The sequence below is a fragment of the Bos javanicus genome, chromosome 11, assembly GCF_032452875.1.
Source record: "Bos javanicus breed banteng chromosome 11, ARS-OSU_banteng_1.0, whole genome shotgun sequence".
NCBI lineage: Eukaryota > Metazoa > Chordata > Mammalia > Artiodactyla > Bovidae > Bos > Bos javanicus.
Genome location: NC_083878.1, coordinates 35,139,799 through 35,160,410, shown reverse-complemented (window position 1 = coordinate 35,160,410; position 20,612 = coordinate 35,139,799).

The following is a 20,612-nucleotide window of genomic DNA, read 5'->3' as shown; positions in this document are numbered from 1 at the left end:
ATTTACATGATCAGTCCTCTCTCTTATAATCTGAGAGGAGAATTAGTAAGTAACTCCATTGACAATGAGAAGGCAAATTTAGGCCATTTCTTAAAAATAAACAGCTGAGAAAACAATGCTTTTATATATAGATAGATATGTGTTCAGAGAATGCAATGGCACCCCACTCCAGTACTCTTGCCTGGAGAATCCCATGGACAGAGGAGCCTGGTGGGCTACAGTCCATGGGGTCACTCAGAGTCGGACACGACTGAGCGACTTCACTTTCACTTTCACTTTTGTGCATTGGAGAAGGAAATGGCAACCCACTCCAGTGTTCTTGCCTGGAGAATCCCAGGCACAGGGAGGCTGGTGGGCTGCTGTCTATGGGGTCGCACAGAGTCAGAAACGACTGAAGTGACTTAGCAGCAGCAGCAGATATGTGTTCACAAATTTCATTAAGAAATATTGTAAAAATGTAAATTGTATCCAAATTAACTCATTTTTAATGAATTTCAATAAATAAATGGGGATTTTGTTATGTTAGTGTTAGGGGAAGCACACTGACTAAAACCACCCACTCTGGCCAGGCACCATAGTTACTTTGCATGAGTTGTTTTACGACAGGAGGTCCTGGTAAGCAACCACCAACCTGAAGAGTTCAGGAAAGGTCAAAAGGAGACACCACATGTCCGACCAACTCCCAGAATCCTTCTCTGGCATCCAACTTGGCTGAACAAGGCCCATGAGGAAGGACTCTGAGTCAGAATGACTGGCTAAAGGCAACCTGGAAACTAAGCCTATCACCATAAAACCTGAGACTGCAAGCCATACAGCAGAGCTGTTCTCCTGGGCTTCCTTACCTTACTGCTCTCCACCCGGGTGCCCTTTCCCAAGAAAATCTCTTGCTTTGTCAGCACATATTTCTCCTAGGACAATTCATTTCTGAGTGTTAGACAAGAGCCCAGTTTCAGGCCCTGGAAGGGGTCCCCCTTCCTGAAACAGTAGGATTTTTAAAAGTAGATAACAGAATGATAGTTCAACTACAAAATGATAAGGAAATATATTACCATCAGTAAGGATGAAGAGAGTATGAAATTCTTTTATAACCATTCTTAATTTTTTGTAATAAAATTTGATAACAGATATCAATTTAAAATCATGACTATTCTTTCTTCTAGTAATTATACTTCGAAAACTTTAAGAAAAATAATCATAGATTGTCATGAACATTATTTAAGATTAAGCTTATAAGATCAAGCTTCACAAAAATAATGATAAACAAAATTGGAGACAAAGATCCCATTGGAGTTTGACTATCTCTTTAAAATTCATCTATAAAATGGGATACAAGAATTGTTAATTGTTTTGGAGTTTAGCATATAAGGAAAATGTTACAAATAAGGTTAAAAACATAAGTTGTAAGATAACACCTATAGCATGATTTGTAAATACAATCTCTTATTATGTGTGTGAAGAGAGGGAGAGGAAAGAGATCAAATTGCAAGAATGCTATCAGTGGCAATTACAGATTGTAGATTTTGATTTTATCACACAGGAATTAGTACAAAAAGCTACATATTGTGGAAAATTACATGTACCATCTAGAAATGCTCTCAGCTGCTGATAGCAGTGGTTTAAACAGAATAAATGTGACTTAAAGAGATGTCTGCTTAAAGAAAAGCTCTCAATGCTGTCAGTTGTTTCTGACATTGATTTAGCTACTGAACAATGCTATCAGGGCCCCTGATTTTTTCTATTTTTCTACTTTGCTATGCTTAGATTGTCAGTTTTAATCCTTGTGCTTGTCTCATCACAGTGGCAAGATGGCTACAACAGCTTCAGTCATTATGCTTGCATTTAAGGCAGAAGAAAGAGACTAAGGAACAATGCCAACCATGTCTGGTATCCTCAGCGAGAAAAGGAAAGCTTTCCCAGAATCATTCTCTTAAAAGAATTGACTTTATATCTCATTGACCAGAAATGGATCATGTGGTCACCTGTAGATGCAAAATTATGCAATAAAGGGAAGAATTTGGGTACCACAAATGATGTAGACCAAAGGTTCTTAAACTTGGCTACACACTTAGGTCAGTGGTTGTCAACCAGAATTTTAAAAATGAAAAGTATATATCTGTCTTGTGGGTAGGTAAGAAATGGGAAACAGTCATTGACAAAATCATAAATTCTTTTAGTGGTTCCAAATTAAAAACATAGTCTTCCTCATTCTATTCTAACCTTTTCATATCAGTTGCTGGCAAGACATTTAATTGCTTAACCCAAATACTTCCTTCATAAAATACAGTGAAGGAGAACATTCATTTCATTTATCATCATGCTAGTCCAGGAAAAGGAGAAAAGATAGAAAATTGTGAAACAGTTTGGAACAGACCAAAATCACTACCAGTTTTCTTCTATGGAAAATTCAGTGTTGTCTTAAGAATAAGCATCCAAGTTATCTGATTCTACAAATCTATATGCCTTTCATTATCTTGGAGCTACTTTACAGCTTTGCAAGTTGCAAATAACTGATATGGATGCAAGCAATTCTTATTGATAGACATACAAATATATTTTGTTTAATGGAATTATAATGAAAACCTCTCCTTCCCCTACCAAGTAGTATATAAATTTTCCATCTATTTTACATTCATTTGAGCACTCTTATCTGCTAGTATATTATTGTACTTTGAATTCTTCTTTGATTCAGTTGTAACATTTTATTGGTTCATTCCTTAAGTAATGAGTTAAATAAACCGTTTGACATATGTTGCTTTTATAGTTGTATGAGAATCATGATTATACTCTAAGTGTTCTTTAACAGTTGAAAAATGCAGAGGTTAATACATAAAATGGTAATTTTGAATTGACTGTGTGTCTGAATTGATCTCACTAAAGTCTGCTTTACTATTATGAATAAAATCAGTGGCTGATTCTACTAAGTTATGAGAGGAAGATGTTTCACTGACAGTTTGCGATATGGGTTTAAACAAATAGAAACAATACCAACAACTCAGCAACAAATCTCTAAAAGAAAGTAGCTACAGAAAATTATATCAAATTTATCAAAAAGCTTATTTACATTTTATGCTTTGTAAGTCCTAAATTCAGATGAACACCATCCTACTTGTTTCACTCTGTCTTTCCTTTCTAGGTTAATAAGAACACAACAACAATAATGATAATGCTTAGGAATTCTTAACGTGGCTCAAATTTGTGTATATTTGCTTTAAGAATTGGCATTAGTTTTTTATTTAAAAAAGATAAAAATGTGTGAAAGTCTTTAATTTTTCTGAATTTAGAAGAGAAGTTTCTAGAATTTTAAATTTTATTCAAAACTATTGTTTAGGAATTCTGTAGAACTTTAAAAATGTGCCTGTATTACTAAAAGAGTTAATCTGTTTTTAAACTCTATTCCATGATATCATATATTTGATAAATGAAAAATAAAAACAAAACTAATGTATTCATTCACTCTGAATTGTTGGTGACTAAAAGTATTGCAAAGAAATAGAGGAAAACAATAGAATGAGAAAGACTGGAGACCTCTTCAAGAAAATTAGAGATAGAAAGGGAACTTTTCATGTAAAGATGGGCACAATAAAGGACAGAATTGGTATGGACCTAACAGAAGCAGAAGATATTAAGAAGAGATGGCAAGAATACACAGAAGAACTATACAAAAAAGATTTTCATGACACAGATAATCACGATGGTGTGATCACTCACCTAGAGCCTGGACATCCTGGAATGTGAAGTCAAATGGGCCTTAGAAAGCATCACTACGAGCAAAGCCAGCAGAAGTGATGGAATTCCAGTTGAGCTATTTCAAATCCTAAAAGATGATGCTATGAAAGTGCTGCACTCAATATGCCAGCAAATTTGGAAAACTCAGCAATGGCCACAGGACTGGGAAAGTTCAGTTTTCATTCCAATCCCAAAGAAAGGCAATGCCAAAGAATATTCAAGCTGTGGCACAATTGCACTCACCTCACATGCTAGCAAAGTAATGCTCAAAATTCACAGAGGTGATTTGTGTCCTCATAATACTCACTCTCTGGTCTGTACAAAGTACATTTAAATAATTTATTTTTACAGCAAAGGCATTTAACCTTGGTCTAGTAATGTGAAACTAGAAAAACTTTGGAAAAAATTGGAAAAACTTTGGAAAAAATTGGTCAAATACTAAATATTTTTGACCTTTTGGACTTTAGCCAGCAAGTATGAAATTTAATTTGGCTATGCCTGAAGATCTGGTGAAGTAGAAAACATACTCTCCATTGGGACTAACCTACACTATAAATTTTTCCCAATTGTAAAAGTTAGAGTGATAGAATATTTCAATTGTAACAAAAGAAAAAGTCATTATGCAACAATAACCACAAAGAAATGTTCCCTTTAGAATGCTTGTAACCTTCAGACCAAGATTGGGACCAGCTAAGCCAAGGATCCATTTTACTGTCAATGAAATCTGAACCAGATCAACTGCAAGCTGTGAGCATCACTATTGGAGATAGCTCTGTGGCAAATGAGTTGCTCAGTTCACCCAAGTGCATATAACAGCCATTTATCTGAAGAGTTGGAATCATTTTGCTGGTCTGAATGAGGTTTTAAAAACAAAAACAAAAAAACCTGACAATAGCTCTACTTATCCACCATGCCAAAAGTACAAATGGCACATCTATGTTTAATGCAATGAAGAGTACATAGAATGTTTTGTAGACCAACCATTTGGCAATGTCTCAAGAGAAAGATGTAAATTCTATTTCAACAGCCATTTCTACATAGTCATATTGAAATTCTAGGATTGATGTAAAAGTCTCAGGAAGTTGATGAAGGCAGAGAAGGACAAAGTCATGTTGATAGAGCTCTATCTCCTAGGAACCCCCCCCCCCCAATTTTATTCAATTAAAAAATCGGTGTTCCGTAAAATATTTCTTTGTTCAAAGAGTTCCACTGCTAAAAATATTTTACAAGAACATTCCTCTAAACCAGTGGTTCCCAGCAGGGGCTATTTTGCCCCATGCATTTGATACTGTCAATGATATATGTTGGTTGTCACAACTTGGGAGTGCTATAGGCATCTGGTTGGGGGAAGTTAGTGATCCTGCTAAAAATATTACAGAGCACAGGACAGGATAGCTCCCATAACTAAGAATTATCTAACCAAAATATCAATAGTACCATGGTTGAGAAACCGAGCTCTAAAACAGATCTATTATTTCCATTACAACTCTAAATTCTCCTCAGAATAGTTGGGAAATATTGATTTTACCATACCATGAGTATTATTTTTCTTTATGTTCTAGATGAACCCAAGGATTTTTCTGTTTTTTTGTTTTTTGTTTTTCCTTTGAGAAACAGCCTGGTATAGTGAAGAGAGAAAACATATAATTAGATCTGGGTTAAAATTTTGATTCTTCCACTTATTATCTCTGTAGTTTTGTGATGTTTCCAAATCATTCTCAGTTTCTTCCTTTGTAAAATGGAGATGATAATATCAATTTATTGGATTTTTTCAGATAAATATAAAATGTATTGGTTGAACTTTTGTTTACATGATAAACAAATATAAAATCTCACTATTGGTAGTTATGTATATAGTAAAAAATCTTTAATAACTCCCTCTGAGGTAATAGAAATTTAAGTATACAGGTGGTATTGATCAGTTCTGGCCAAGACAGGATTAAGGCTTCCTTTAGCTTTACTAAACTAAACTTTGGGCTTCCCAAGTGGCGATAGTGGGAAAGAACCTGCCTGCCAATGCAGGCGATGTAAGAGATGGGGGTTCAATCTCTGGGTTGGGAAGATCCCTTGGAGGAGGACATGGCAACCCACTCCAGTGTTCTTGCCTGGAGAATCCCATGGACAGAGGAACCTGGTGGGCTACAGTCCATAGGGTCTCAAAGAGTTGGATACAACTGGAGTTGAACACAACCGAAGCAACTTAGCATGCATGCACAAACTTTAGACAGGGTTCTTGCTAAGTCTAGGCCTTTACCTCCTTTTTCTTAGAGCATTTACTTTTAAAAAGTTGTAATTTCAAATTCTTTCCTGACCCCCTTTGAAGTGTATATAAACCTTCCAGGCTCATATCAATTTTATAACCCAGGAATGTCTTTCTGAACAACCTGGTAGCTATCCCTTTGAAGTATAAACATCAAGAAAGATAGAGCTTTAGCTCCTAGTGTCTGTAGGAGGATAGAAATCTAACTTCAATGGGCAGCAGTTAGAAACCACAGATGGCTTAATCATTGAGAAAAACATTTGCAAACTTAGTAATAATTCAATGTGTCCAACCCATCCCATTGATCAACTTTTCCACTAATGTCCTTCAGTAGTTTCCTACTAGCTCACCCAGCACTTAAAAGTCCTTCTGCCTCTTATATCGGTGGCATTGAGTTCACTCTTTCTCCTCTATTGCAATAGTCTTGAATAAAGTCTTCCTTGCTTATTTAACACTGTCCAGAGAAATTTTTCTTTGATAGCTCCCAGTCTCTGCCCCAACTTCATTTAAACTATTTATAAGAGAGCTTTACAGCCTTAATTAGTTTATTTCACTTTTATTGAAGTGAAAAGATCTTCCATGGAAGGTAATGGAATGGAATTACCTTTTTTAAATTACCTTTATTACCTTTATTAAAAGATGAAACATTAAGAGCAGAAATGTTTAGTCATATTTACATCTTCAAAATCTTGAATGAGGAAAAATACAGCCAATTTTAAGTTCCTTTTTCTTGTTGATGTGCTGGCACTTATTTTATTTTCTTTTTCCTCCTCCATTTTAGTCCTCAAAGCTCACATATCCTGAATGTTTTAACATTATCAATTCCAATGGAATGGAATATAATTTCTTAGACTTCATATATTACATTTCACTCAGCTACTTCATTAAAAATAATATGACTTAAAAAAAAGAAAAATGAAAATTCAGGAATAGGGTGACAGCTTTATCTAAGAATCTGAATTTAGCCACAGGCCAAATCTGGAGGTCACCTATCTCTACAAATCTTTATTGGAAGATAGCAACATCCATTGATTTAAATATTGTCTGTGACTACTTTCTCACTAAAAAGACATAGGTGATTAGTTGTGAAAAAGACTGTATAGTCTACAAAGCTTAAAAATAATTTACCAGTTCATATAAAGAAGAAGAGCAAGACTAATTACAAGGTTCTGGGCTACAATGACCAGAATGAATGCTTTTTATGTTACTTTTTAAGGTGTCTCTATTATTATTTAAAAAAAAAAAAAAAAGCAGAAGAGTTCAGGTCTCTTAGGAGATCAGATAAATGACACCCCTATAGTCTTGAACAAGTTGAGAAACATAACTGGGAGCTGTTGATGGCAGCTCTTTTCATGTTGATAATAACCAAGTGATGGGGTGTGGCTTAGTGTCAGGGTCCTTGGAACTGTGAATTGAACCCCATAATTCAGCAGGTTTGCCCTCATGTGGGAAGCTTCCCTAACCACTCCCAAGAGGGGTAGCTGTACCTGAGGTGAGAAGATGAGAGGCAAATAAGCCAACTTATTTTTCCTATTGTTCTTCCAATCATTCTACTTCTGAGCTGGAGAGCAGGAAGGCCTAGAAAGAGGACAGAAGAGTGGGGTAGGTAAATTGCTCCTCTAGAAAAGCAGTAGAAGCAGAAAAGATTCCATTTTAATGGAGAGTTCATGCATCAATCTTAATAATCAAAGTGGACAATGGTGTTAAGAGATGGTATATACTTTATATATTACTTTTTTATTTTTAATGTTTTTTTAAATGAACAAAATTTACTTCAGTTTTAAAAAAAAAAAAAAGAAAGACAATCTTAAAAATATGTTAACCAGTGGTACATACTAAGGTTTGTCTAGAAATTTTAAGATGAAAGATTAAGAGCAGAAATGTTTAGTCATATTTACATCTTCAAAATCTTGAATGAGGAAAAATACAGGCCATTTTAAGTTCCTTTTTCTTGCTGATATGCTGGCACTTATTTTATTTTCTTTTTCCTCCTCCAGTTTAGACCTCAAAGCTCACACATCCTGAATGCTTTAACATTATCAAGTGACAGATAAGAAGAAGATATGCAATTAAGGATAATATTAATGCATGTAAAATATCATAACCTTGCTGCTGCTGCTGCTAAGTCGCTTCAGTCGTGTCCGACTCTGTGCGACCCCATAGACAGCAGCCCACCAGGCTCCCCCATCCCTGGGATTCTCCAGGCAAGAACACTGGAGTGGGTTGCCATTTCCTTCTCCAATACATGAAAGTGAAAAGTGAAAGTGAAGTCACTCAGTTGTGTCCGACTCCTAGCAACCCCATGTACTGCAGCCTACCAGGCTCCTCTGTCCATGGGATTTTCCAGGCATGAGTAGTGGAGTGAACCTTATAGATTGTCAAATCATCCTTTTAAATTTTGTTTGTTTGTTTGTTTTTTCAGTTTTGGAGAAGTCTGATCTCCTTTCTTATTCTGTTTAGTAGCAGTGCTAACATATAGAAACAAAATAACTCATACTGATTGAGTTCTCCAGAATGAAATGTTACCTTCCTAATATGTAATCTTTGGTGTGCTGTGTTTCAGACTGAGCTGTAACTTCTTGCTCACATCCTCACTTAATCAATAAGAACTCAACTCAGTGTTTTGGGGAGGGGGGCACTGATAGATTCTCAGAACCCAGTGGATCCAATATCTTAGCAAAGCTGGTTTTGCCTTATAATATTACTTATGGAAAAATATATATGATGGATGATTTTCTATTTACATTACTTGAAGGAGAGTGATGTTTGCTCTTGCACAAGACAAACATCTCATCTAAGATTACGAAAAACAGAACACAATAAAAACACCCAAAACTGAGTAGTGATGTTAGTTCAAGTTCATATGGATGTGTACTTCTCTGTAGCAAATTAAGAATCTACATAGAAACATCATCTAATACATTTGTACCAGTGTTATCGGAAGTATATCATTGTAATCTGGTTTCCTCCTAAATGAATTATTTACCTGGGTCCATAGTATTTTTTAATTTTACTAACTGAAATATTGAAAAAAAGGACAGGACTTTTGGGTATTGCGAACATTATATGATAATACCGATGTTTTATTAAAATGTTGAATTTAGAAAACTTAAAATGTATTATTCTCAGGATACTCACAGGGGAGAACCGTTCTGTGAATGTGAATAATGTAAAGAACCAATTGAGCCATCCATCACATTTCAATAACATTAATTCCCAAAGACCATAACAACTACTACTATTATTACTTTTACTAACATATTAGACAAAAATAGATTTTTGACTGAAAGTATGAAACAAATTCAAACCTGTAAGGCTTCAGGAAGTAGTTAGCTCAATTTCTGGCTCACTATCTCTGACCAAGTATGAAAGTACTATTAATCGCTCAGTTATATCCAACTCTTTGTGACCCCATAGACTGTAGACCACCAAGTTCTTCTGTCCATGGACTCTCTAGGCAAGAATGCTGGAGTGAGTTGCTATTCCGTTCTCTGGGGGATCTTCCCAAACCAGGGATTAAACCCGGGTCTCCTGCACTGCAGGTTGAGTCTTTACAGTCTGAGGTACTAAGTAATAAGAACACAAATTATTCCTAGATAAATTACTACTTTTACTAAGGATATCTTGTTACTAAAGAACCTTGACATTATATGCTTTTTGGAACTTTGAGTTTTAAAAGTCTCCTATAATACATGTTTTGAGAAATTTCCTATCTTATTTCTGTTGTCTGAACTTAGTGTCCTGTTCTTGGATGGTCTGGCTGAGAGAATGTTTCCTTATGGCAAACTGTCACCTTAATATGAAGAGGAGCCCTGACTGGTAGCATAGCTGACATTCTGATCTGATCCCAGCAGGCACAGACAGACAAGTTGTCATCCTTCCTGTAAAAGGGCTGCTGTGCAGAACAGTCCTGTCTGGTGGGAATATGCCAGATTTCCCTGGAGAGATACTACTGCATGTGGTTTTATATTTATTGCAGATTCACTTGATTTGGTAGATGGATTTGGATAGAGATTCTTATTATAAGTCAGACTGTTTCTTTAATGCTCTTCACTGGCATTCCCCCATAGCTATGTCTTGGCTCTGCAAACTCAAAATCTCAGTTTAATGATTGGTATACTCCCTGGAGATTTTTATTCTTCTCCCTTCTCTGTTCTTGGAATTCTCCATAACATTGTGGAGTGGGTCAAGTTAAGAGTTTCAGATAGTTTACAACAATCTTATCAATTGGAGTCAAAAGAATATTTCACTGTTCAAAAGAACATGTATATCTGCCATTTGTTTTCATAGATGGATTAACTTTGCTTGATGCACCAAAATACATATCTATTTAAGTAGTTAATTCCATTGTCTCTGTGTCCTGCTGGTAGTCCAATTATCCTATCAAATCTTTGGACCAAAGTTTATGCTATCTGGATTAGAGATCAGATCAGATCAGATCAGTTGCTCAGTCATGTCCAACTCTTTGCGACCCCATGAATTGCAGCACGCCAGGCCTCCCTGTCCATCACCAATTCCTGGAGTTCACTCAGACTCAGGTCCATCGAGTCAGTGATGCCATCCAGCGATCTCATCCTCTGTCGTCCCCTTCTCCTCCTGCCCCCAATACCTCCCAGTATCAGAGTCTTTTCCAATGAGCCAACTCTTTGCATGAGGTGGCCAAAGTACTGGAGTTTCAGCTTTAGAATCATTTCTTCCAAAGAAATCCCAGGGCTGATCTCCTTCAGAATGGACTGGTTGGACATTCTTGCAGTCCACAGGACTCTCAAGAGTCTTCTCCAACACCACAGTTCAAAAGGTTCAATTCTTCGGTGCTCAGCCTTCTTCACAGTCCAACTCTCACATCCCTACATGACCACAGGAAAAACCATAGCCTTGACTAGATGGACCTTTGTTGGCAAAGTAATGTCTCTGCTTTTGAATATGCTATGTAGGTTGGTCATAACTTTCCTTCCAAGGAGTAAGTGTCTTTTAATTTCATGGCTGCAGTCACCATCTGTAGTGATTTTGGAGCCCAGAAAAATAAAGTCTGACATTGTTTCCACTGTTTCGCCATCTATTTCCCATGAAGTGATGGGACCGGATGCCATGATCTTTGTTTTCTGAATGTTGAGCTTTAAGCCAACTTTTTCACTCTCCACTTTCACTTTCATCAAGAGGCTTTTTAGTTCCTCTTCACTTTCTGCCATAAGGGTGGTGTCATCTGCATATCTGAGGTTATTGATATTTCTCCCGCAGTCTTGATTCCAGCTTGTGCTTCTTCCAGCCCAGCGTTTCTCATGATGTACTCTGCATGAAAGTTAAATAAACAGGGTGACATATGTTATAAAAAGTGCTCTAGTTAAAAAAAAAATTAATAGTTCACACAAAACAAAAATTTACTTTCCTCTTGCATACTGGTCCAGTATGATCTAGTGTGGGTGTTACAAGGCAGCTCTGCATAGTCAAGTAGGCAATGATTCAGGTCCATGTGTTCCTGGACACTGCCATACTACCTTCAGAGAGGGAGACAAATCAAGGACTAGTCTCAGAAATTTCCTCTCAAGGAAGTGAGGCAGAAGTGTACATCACTTTGACTTAAAATTATTGATATGACCTTAGTTACCTGGCTACTACAAAGGGAATTAGGAAATTTAATCATTATCTGACAACCATATTCAAGCCTCAAATCATGGTATGGACTACAGGGAGGCATATTTTGTGGCACATCCAACAATGCCTACCGTACTACCTGCATCTTCCCAAACTTAGTCCTCCTTTATCTGGAACCAGAAAAGTCACTACATCGCTCTTGTATGTCCTTTATTGGAAGTGGGAGACACTTTTCCCTAGGTCCACTATACGATAGTCTCTTATAGGCCCTAGGCAGAGGTCCACTCCCTCAAGCCTTCCATACTTAGAAACATCCAGGTGGCTAAGAGATTCCACCTTCTTTCTTCATGTATGACTGTCAAGACCAGCTCAACAAACAGGGTTTCGAAAAATGCAATATGGCAGAATGAGAAACAAGACACAAGAATTCAGTGAAAAGCGAGGATCGGGACCAGCACTGCTCCAAGGTGCAGGTGCTGAAACTGAACCCAAGCCGGCTTTATTATACTTTCAGCCACGAAGGAAAGAAGATGTGGGGAGTTAAGCTATAACCCGTGTGGCCTTCAGAGCCAAAGAACAAAGTGATCATTAACCATTGAGTAACTAAGAAACAGTAATCAATAACAAATCAATAACTAAGACTAATATTCTTATACATAGATTTTCCACCAGTTATGTAAAACATGTGACTCTGAGATGCCAGCTGAGAAACAGTCTGGGGTCGGTTTTTTGACCCCGGGATTATACCTTGTTTTCAAGACTATGAACTGTTCCCTCTGGACTTGTTCTAAGAGTCTCATGCCTTATAGCATCCAGTTTATCAATAATTATAAATTTCTTTTGCAGCCCTTGCTGAGGCCTGCTTTTCTTTTATTATGCCTGTTTCCTACATATGACCCTAAACTTCTGGGAACACTTGGCAAGTTTTCCCAATATAGTATCACCATGAATCATTCTACTCCCATGGCTATGCCAAGAGCAACTCCAAGATGGGCCTATAAATCTATCCTTGGTGACCTGCCCTCTAGGTAGGGAAACTGTGCCTTCTCATTTTGCAGGTCCCTCCAAGTGGGGTGAGGGGGATTTCTCTTAAGAAGATCATATGTCCTAAAACTCCATCCATGCCTCTCCTCCTTTCCAGTATTTTTGGAGAAACTAGGCAAGAATTGGCTAAGCAATGATTGGGATTACAGAATCTGCTGAGCAATTTACTAATAAACTCTGAGATAAACATTTAGATCAAACTATAAATGTTGAGAATTTATCCCCTCTTATTACTTACCACTAGTTGCCGATTCTGGGATACGAACAGTCATACCCAAAATACTTTCTTCAAGATCTTGTCTATACCTTACATTATTTTATAGAGTTGCAACCATAGCACATATCCAACTTTTAGATAATAATTGATATTCATTCAGTAACTGAACAATACCCCATGGTGTTCTTCTTTAATAAGTTTTAAAAATCTTATTATTAATGTCATAATCTTTGTAGGAAGTTCAGAAACTACAAAGAAAAGTTTATTTTATGATTACTCATTATACAAACCAATGCCTTTTGATTATTAAAAAAATGATTTAAACAATGAAAAAAATTAAAACCCAAAATTCATGAACAATGGCCACACCAGAAACAAACAAACAAAAGAGTTCAATTTTGACCTAAATTCTATTGATGATACCTTACATTTTTTAATTAAATAGAAAAATGTTAAGGGTAGAACAAACACGATTAGGAAGAAATTAAAGTTCAGTTTAGAAAAAAGCAATTAAGACAGGTTATCTAGTTTATGTCTCTAGACCAGAAAAATTCTATCCCACAATACTGGAATCTCTTAAAGTGATGGCAAATTTCTAAACCATAAATAAGAAAATAGTATAAATACTGTGATACACAAAATTCAGGGAAAGATGTATTCCTAAAATACTTAAAAAATAAATTCTACACTGAATTCATCAAAAGTTCAAAATATATTTGTGATTTGACTATCTGCATTATACATAATTCTTACATTTTTGAACTTCAAAAATTCTTAATACCAAAAGCTACCTGTGTTTTCTTCACATTATTTTGTGATATCTGTTTATCATATATCACATTATATCTTTATATAGAATCTCTTTGTAGCTATTAATTTTTTTTCAATTGACACAATCTCTGAAATTTTTATTTTATAAGATTCTAATATTCTTAATGTTTTAAAGTTTATGTTACTTCAATAAGTGAGAAATAGTGCCTTTAAGAGGTAAATATAACAATGTTCCAATGTGGAGAGAAGGGAACCTTCCTATACAGTTGATGGGAATGTAAACTGGTACAGCTACTGTGCAGAACAGTATGGAAATTCCTTAAAAATCTAAAAACAGAGCTACCGTATGATCCAGCAATCCCTCTACTGGGCATGTATCCAGAGAAAAATATGGTTCAAAAGGATAAATGCACTCTAATGTTCACTGCAGAGCTGTTTACAATAGCCAAGGCATGGTAGCAACCTAAATGTCCAACCACAGATGAATGGATAAAGAACATCTGGTACATATATACAATGGAACATTATTCAGATATTAAAAAGAATGAAATAGTCCCATTTGCAGCAACATGGAAGGAACTGGATATTATCATACTAAGGGAAGTAAGTCAGACAGAGAAAGACAAATATCATATGATCTCACTCATATGTAGAACATGAAAAAAATGATACAAATGAACTTATTTACAAAACAAACACTGACTCACAGACATAGAGAGTGAACTTCTGGTTACCATGGAGGAAGGGTGGAGAGGGGATGGATAGATTGGGAGTTTGGGATTGACTTGTACATACTACTATATATAAAACAGGTAAACAATAAGGAGGACCCACTGTACAGCACAGGAACTCTGTTCTGTAATAACTTAAGTGGGAAAAGAATTGGAAAAAGAGCAGATGCATGTATATGTATGACTGAATCACTCTGCTGTACACCTGAAACTAGTATAACATTGTTAACTATAATTCAATAGAAAATAAAAATTTAAAATAAATAAATAAAAAATAAATTCCTTGCTCCTAAATTTTATGATCCTTTCTAATCTATTTTCCCATGCTGCCGCTAAGTCATTTCAGTCGTGTCTGACTCTGTGCAACCCTATAGATGGCAGCCCACCAGGCTCCCCCGTCCCTGGGATTCTCCAGGTAAGAACACTGGAGTGGGTTGCCATTTCCTCCTCCAATGCATGAAAGTGAAAAGTAAAAGTGAAGTCTCTCAGTCATGTCTGACCCTCAGCGACCCCATGGACTGCAGCCTTCCAGGCTCCTCCATCCATGGGATTTTCCAGGCAAGAGTACTGGAGTGGGGTGCCATTATAAAATTTCCATAGTCAGTGTATATAAAAATTTATATTCTATCTTTTTTAAATTTACCAAACATAACTGATTTTCATAGTTTCTTAGTTTTAAAATGGCTACCTAGCATATATTTGAATACATGCACCAGTATGTTAATATTTGGGTTATTCCTAATATCTTGAAATGGCATGATTAATGTTTCATAGGTTTTTACTATAATGTCCTCTTTAGCATTGCTATCCTTGGAAGTGCCTAATTCTTCCAGTATCTTCCAACAGTTTTTGTTAACAAATAAAGGATAATTTAAAGAAAATAACCCAGATCATAGGATTAGTTATAGAGGAGGAATTTTACTTGACATCATTTTTATTTAAAAACTGGGCATTTAGATTAAGTATCAATCCATCATTTTCCCATATCAGTTTATGAAAACAAATTAGGTAGATAATTATTTCACTTTTCTATTTTCAATCCATAGTGAAATAGTTATGTACCAATAGAAAAACGTTTCATGTGACTACATGGAGGGGACATATGTATACCTATAGCTGACTCATGTTGATGTTTGGCAGAAACCAACACAGTTGTATAAAGCAAAGATCGTTCAATTAAAAACCAAATAAATTTAAAATTTTCAAAAAAGAAAATGTACCTAATAAGCTTTGGATCCAGTGAAAAATTTTTTGAAGTAGAATGTTAAAAGTCCTAACTGATTTCTTTCAGCTGTTTATGATAAGCACAGGAAGACAGATAGAGAATTATATAGTTTTCAGACAGAATGTAAAGGAAACATAGAGATTCCAGGACAGTATCTCTAGGCAGCAAGTTCCTCAAAAAAAAAAAAAAAAGAACAAAAAACAAACAAAAAAAACCAAGAAGTGCCAGTAAAATATGGCCACAAGATCAAGATCACACCCCAGGTGGGTCTGTAAGACATTGGCAACGTTCAAGGCAGAGGATCAGAGACTCTGTCTCAGCTAAAGGGCTTCTCAGATTCGGATGTTGTCTCACTGCACTCTTGATTCATAGTCCAGAAAGAGAAGACACTGTAGCAAAGCTGATATTTGTAGGTATGGCTTTGCCTCATGAAGTGGGTCATAAGTTCACTTGTAGAACACACGCAGTCTTTTTGAAGAGATGGTACACTAAAACTGACAGAAAAATCAAGACAAAAGGGAAAATGCTGAGACTCTTACGTGGCTGTACACATGACATGGAGGATGGAGCCAAGAACCAGGGAGACATACCCTCAGTGAATAAAATTACCCTCAGTGAATAAAACAAGCCCTGACTGAGGATCATTTCCTTTCCCCAAAGCAGGAGAGCTTGACGGCAAACGCCCACTTACGTCTCACAAGCTATATGAACTAGTGACTATTCTGGGCCTCCCATCTTCCCTTGTTTGATGTGACTGTTGTTTGAAGTGACTACTGTGGTTTTCCTGTCCCCATCTGCTTCCTGTGCACTGAATATGTTGGAAATGGGTGGATGGAATAATGTCCATTTATTTTCCAGGTCTCCAGAATGACTAGAACCATCTTGGCGGAGTGACACCTAAAGATACAAACTGCAGCCATCCGGACCTGATATATAAAATCCTCTATGTTGAGCCTGAGTCTGATGTTGGAATGGAATCACATGGTGAAGGCAATGTTTGGTTACATGCAGGATTGTATTATGGGTTGTACTGTGTCCTCCTAAAGTTACGTTGGTACCTTAACTACCAGTACCTCAGAAATATGATCTTTTTGGAAAGAATGTTGTAAATGGAATTAATTAAGATGGGGTCACAGTGGAGTAGGGTGTGTGGCCCCATAATCCATTGTAACTGGTATGAAGAGACGCAAGAGGGAGAACATGGCCATGTGATAATGGAGACAGAGATTACAGGGAAGCATCTGCAAGTCAAAGAACACCCAGGATTTCAACTTCAAGAACCAGAAGAGGCAATGCAGGATACTTCTCCTTAGGTTTCAGAAACACCATGGTCCTGCTCAAAACTTGAATTTTTCTTCTGGCCTCCAGAACTACTGTGAGACAACAAATTCCTACTGATTTAAGTCACCCAGTTAGTGGTATCTCTTATGGCAGCCCTAGGAAACTGATATGGCAGTGTGTGTATTTTTGTCTGTGGGAAAGATATAAATAATCTGTAGCCAGAGGGAGAACTATGGTAGATTAAAAGTGACTATAAATTTTTTGCCCCACCTCTCAGTAGGAGGGATGGTTTATTTTTTCCTCCTCTTGAATCTGGCTGACCTTATGATTTTATTTGACCAATAAAATGTGAAGGGGATGATTTTGTTTAACTTCAGTGACTTGGCCTTAGAGATCCTCAGTTTCTGCTTTTGTACAATGGGAATATTTTCTCTTTCACCATATAGAGAGAAGCCCAGATGACAGAGAGAGATCACATGGAGGGGAGCTGAGATGATCTGGTTGATGGCCGCAGAAAAGCTTCATGCTAACACACTAGCATTACCTGTCAGTCATTAGCTTAGCAAGCAATTTTAGACTTTCCAACCAATCACAGCTTGAGGAGACTGAATAGAAGCATCCAGGTAATCATAGTCAATTTACAGATACCTGAGGAATAATAAGTGAATTTTATTGCTGTAAGTTAATGGATTTGGGCATTTTGTTATGTATAGCAAACCAAATAGCAAACCAAAATATCTTCGTGAACTGAGTGATCATTAGGTATCTGATATTGTGCTGAAAACTTTGTATTCGTTATCTCATTAAATCATCACCAAAATTTATATATTAGGTATCATTCCCACTTTGGATATAAAGAAAGTGAGATTTGATGAGGTTAAGTTAGAACATTTCCTGGCTATAAAGGGATTGAGAAAGTAATCCTACAGAGATATGTTAAAATTCAATCTGTGGGCTTACCTATTTTAATGTAATTTTATTAATCAATTATATGAACTTGGTGAGTCATTGACTTTCTCTGTGAATGTTTTTTTGCTTTTCTCATTCATAAATGACAACTAACAAAATCTTCACTGTAATCCACAGATCTATTTTGATAATTTTAGGCATATAGAAAATGACCTGTATAGATTATGTAAAATATATATTTTATCTACAAATGCAAAGTATAAGGACTTTCATTGTGAACTAAAAATGAAGTCTCTTATTTTACTATTTTCATTAGTGTACTTACTGCTCCTTTAATTTTGTGTACATATTTTAGCATCAGAACTGGTGAGAATAACTATTGTCTTCCAATTTGAAGGCAGACAGACTTGGAGGCAACAAAATTGCTTTAGACTTTTTTCACCCCCTGTTTGTTTATTCACAATATACATTAACTTTCAGGTTGTGTTTTCAACCACTATGAGTATTAGATTGATTCTTGAATTCATTTCTTTGAGCCACATCCCTTTCTTGGATCGAGCCAAACCACTAGAGCTGAAGATATTTTGTGGTATTAAAACCCACACTCAAATGTCCACACAACTGCATCAGCATTAGGAAGATGGCAAGGGCATTGATTCAGAGGATTCGAGTGTGTCAGCTAGCCAACTGAAACCTGGTACTGAGGATATGGTTTTTCTGCTTGTTCCCAGGAGACAAGTGTTCACTGAAATGTATTCACTGAAGAAGTGTTTGTTTTCTTCAGGAAAACAGTCAGCTTAAGAAGGCATTGTTGTTTACAGTTTTCAACTGCAGCCAATATTACACAAAATACAAACACATTGAAGACCAGTGTTTTATTTTATTACCTCATTGTTGCCATGGTTCTGCTTCATGAAGACAAAACAACATTGTCCTTCAGACCAAATGGGTTATTATGTAAAGGGTAAATAGGTAAAATTATACAAATATATGTATGTTTGTAGGTACAGACTCAAGTATAGGTACTGAAGTAGAGATAGAGGTAATGATATAATCAGAAACAGCTCAAAATAATATCTTATCACTAATGAATTCAGCTAGTTTTCTTTCTGAACTGGTTCTTCACACTGATATCCCCTTAATGAAAACTCTCTCCTCTTGTCTAAGCTTTAAGGATCAACAATCACCTTGACATAGAGTCTTGTGCCGTCCAAGTACCTCCTCCTAGTCTCTACACACATCACCTGCACCAGTCTAGATAGATTTCTCATTGTCCCTCAGAAAAGTTATGTATGATTTTGCCTATGCAACTTTGCTTTTATAACTATATCCTCCTTGTCTGGAATGATCTATTTACTTCTCTACACTTGCATAAGACAAACTGAATTCAAGCTCCATAAAGCCTGCAATAAATTTTCTTCCTTTCACTTGTTTTTTTCCTTCTCTGAAATTCTGTAGTACTCATTGCCTCAACCACTGTTTTGGCATTTTGCCCTGCATTTTTACTTATCATTTTATGTATGGATCCTGTTACCCCAAAGAGCTTGTCAGGCCTTTAAGAGCAGAAACCATGTCTCATAACTGTTTGTCTTCATTGCCTAACATAAAAAGCCCTGTGGGTAGTGTGTTCATGATTAACATTTGATGTTGATGATTTTAATAAATTTTGGTTATTCACAGATCATATGTTACACTTAAGTTCCTGGTCTGTCACAGTTTTTTCATTAGATGGTTTTTTTTTGTCATGATTACATGTTAACAGAGGCTAAGCAACTACAGATACTTTGGTCCAAAATAATTTTTATTACAATGAACTATTAAATAGAAGCAGGCAGAAAGAGTTCTTGACTAAATAAGAAGATATTTACAAAACAAGAGAGCTAGACAGAGTTCAAGCTAGAGGGCAATTGTCTAAAAGAAATTTGTACTAAAAATGCTGTGAAAATAAACCTCTGATTGTTGGAACCACACAGAGTCGGACACGACTGAAGTGACTTAGCAGCAGCAGCAGGTTTTTCTAGTCTTTATATGTCCTTTCTTAGGAGGACCTAAGCACTAGAAGATTTTTGCCATTCCTTTATAGATTGAGCTAGAACATATAGGGGCCTGTTTCCTTTTTCCCTTGAGACATATTCTTTCCTTGTGTGAATGTGTCAGGCTTACATAAAATATTCTTTTGCCTTAAGCACCCAAACTTTAACTACAATCTCACTCCAACTTTAAAACCCTCAGTATATTATCTGTGATTGCCTATTTCAGAATTCCTTAATAAACCATTCTAGAGTGGTGTGACATGCAGAATAATGGTCCACCAAAGATTTCTACATCTTAATCCCCAAGATTGTAGATAGACTACAGAGCAAGGAGAAAATCCTATTAGAGCTGCTAATAGAATTAAGGTTGCTAATCGGCTGATTTTGAAATGGAATACTGACCCTGGATTATCTGGGTGGGTCAGACGTCCTCACAGGAACACTTACAGAAGAGAGGATACCAGAGAGATGGCGTTGTAGGAAAGATTCACCCCAATGTTGCTTGCTTTGAAGATGGAGGAATAGCCCCATGAGTTAAAGGCGGGCAGTCTCTGCAAGCTGGAAAAAGGTAGGAATTAACTTCCCCTTTATGGCCTCCAGAAGGAATGCGGCCCTGTCAACACAGTGATTTTATTTTATTTTCCTTTTTTGTTTGTTTGGTACATTAAAAAAATTTTTATTTATTTATTTAATTGGTGGAAAATTTCTTTACAATTTTGTGTTGGCCATGTAACAATGTGAATCAGCCATAATTATATACATATATATATACACACACACACACACACACACATATATATATACACACACACATATATTTATA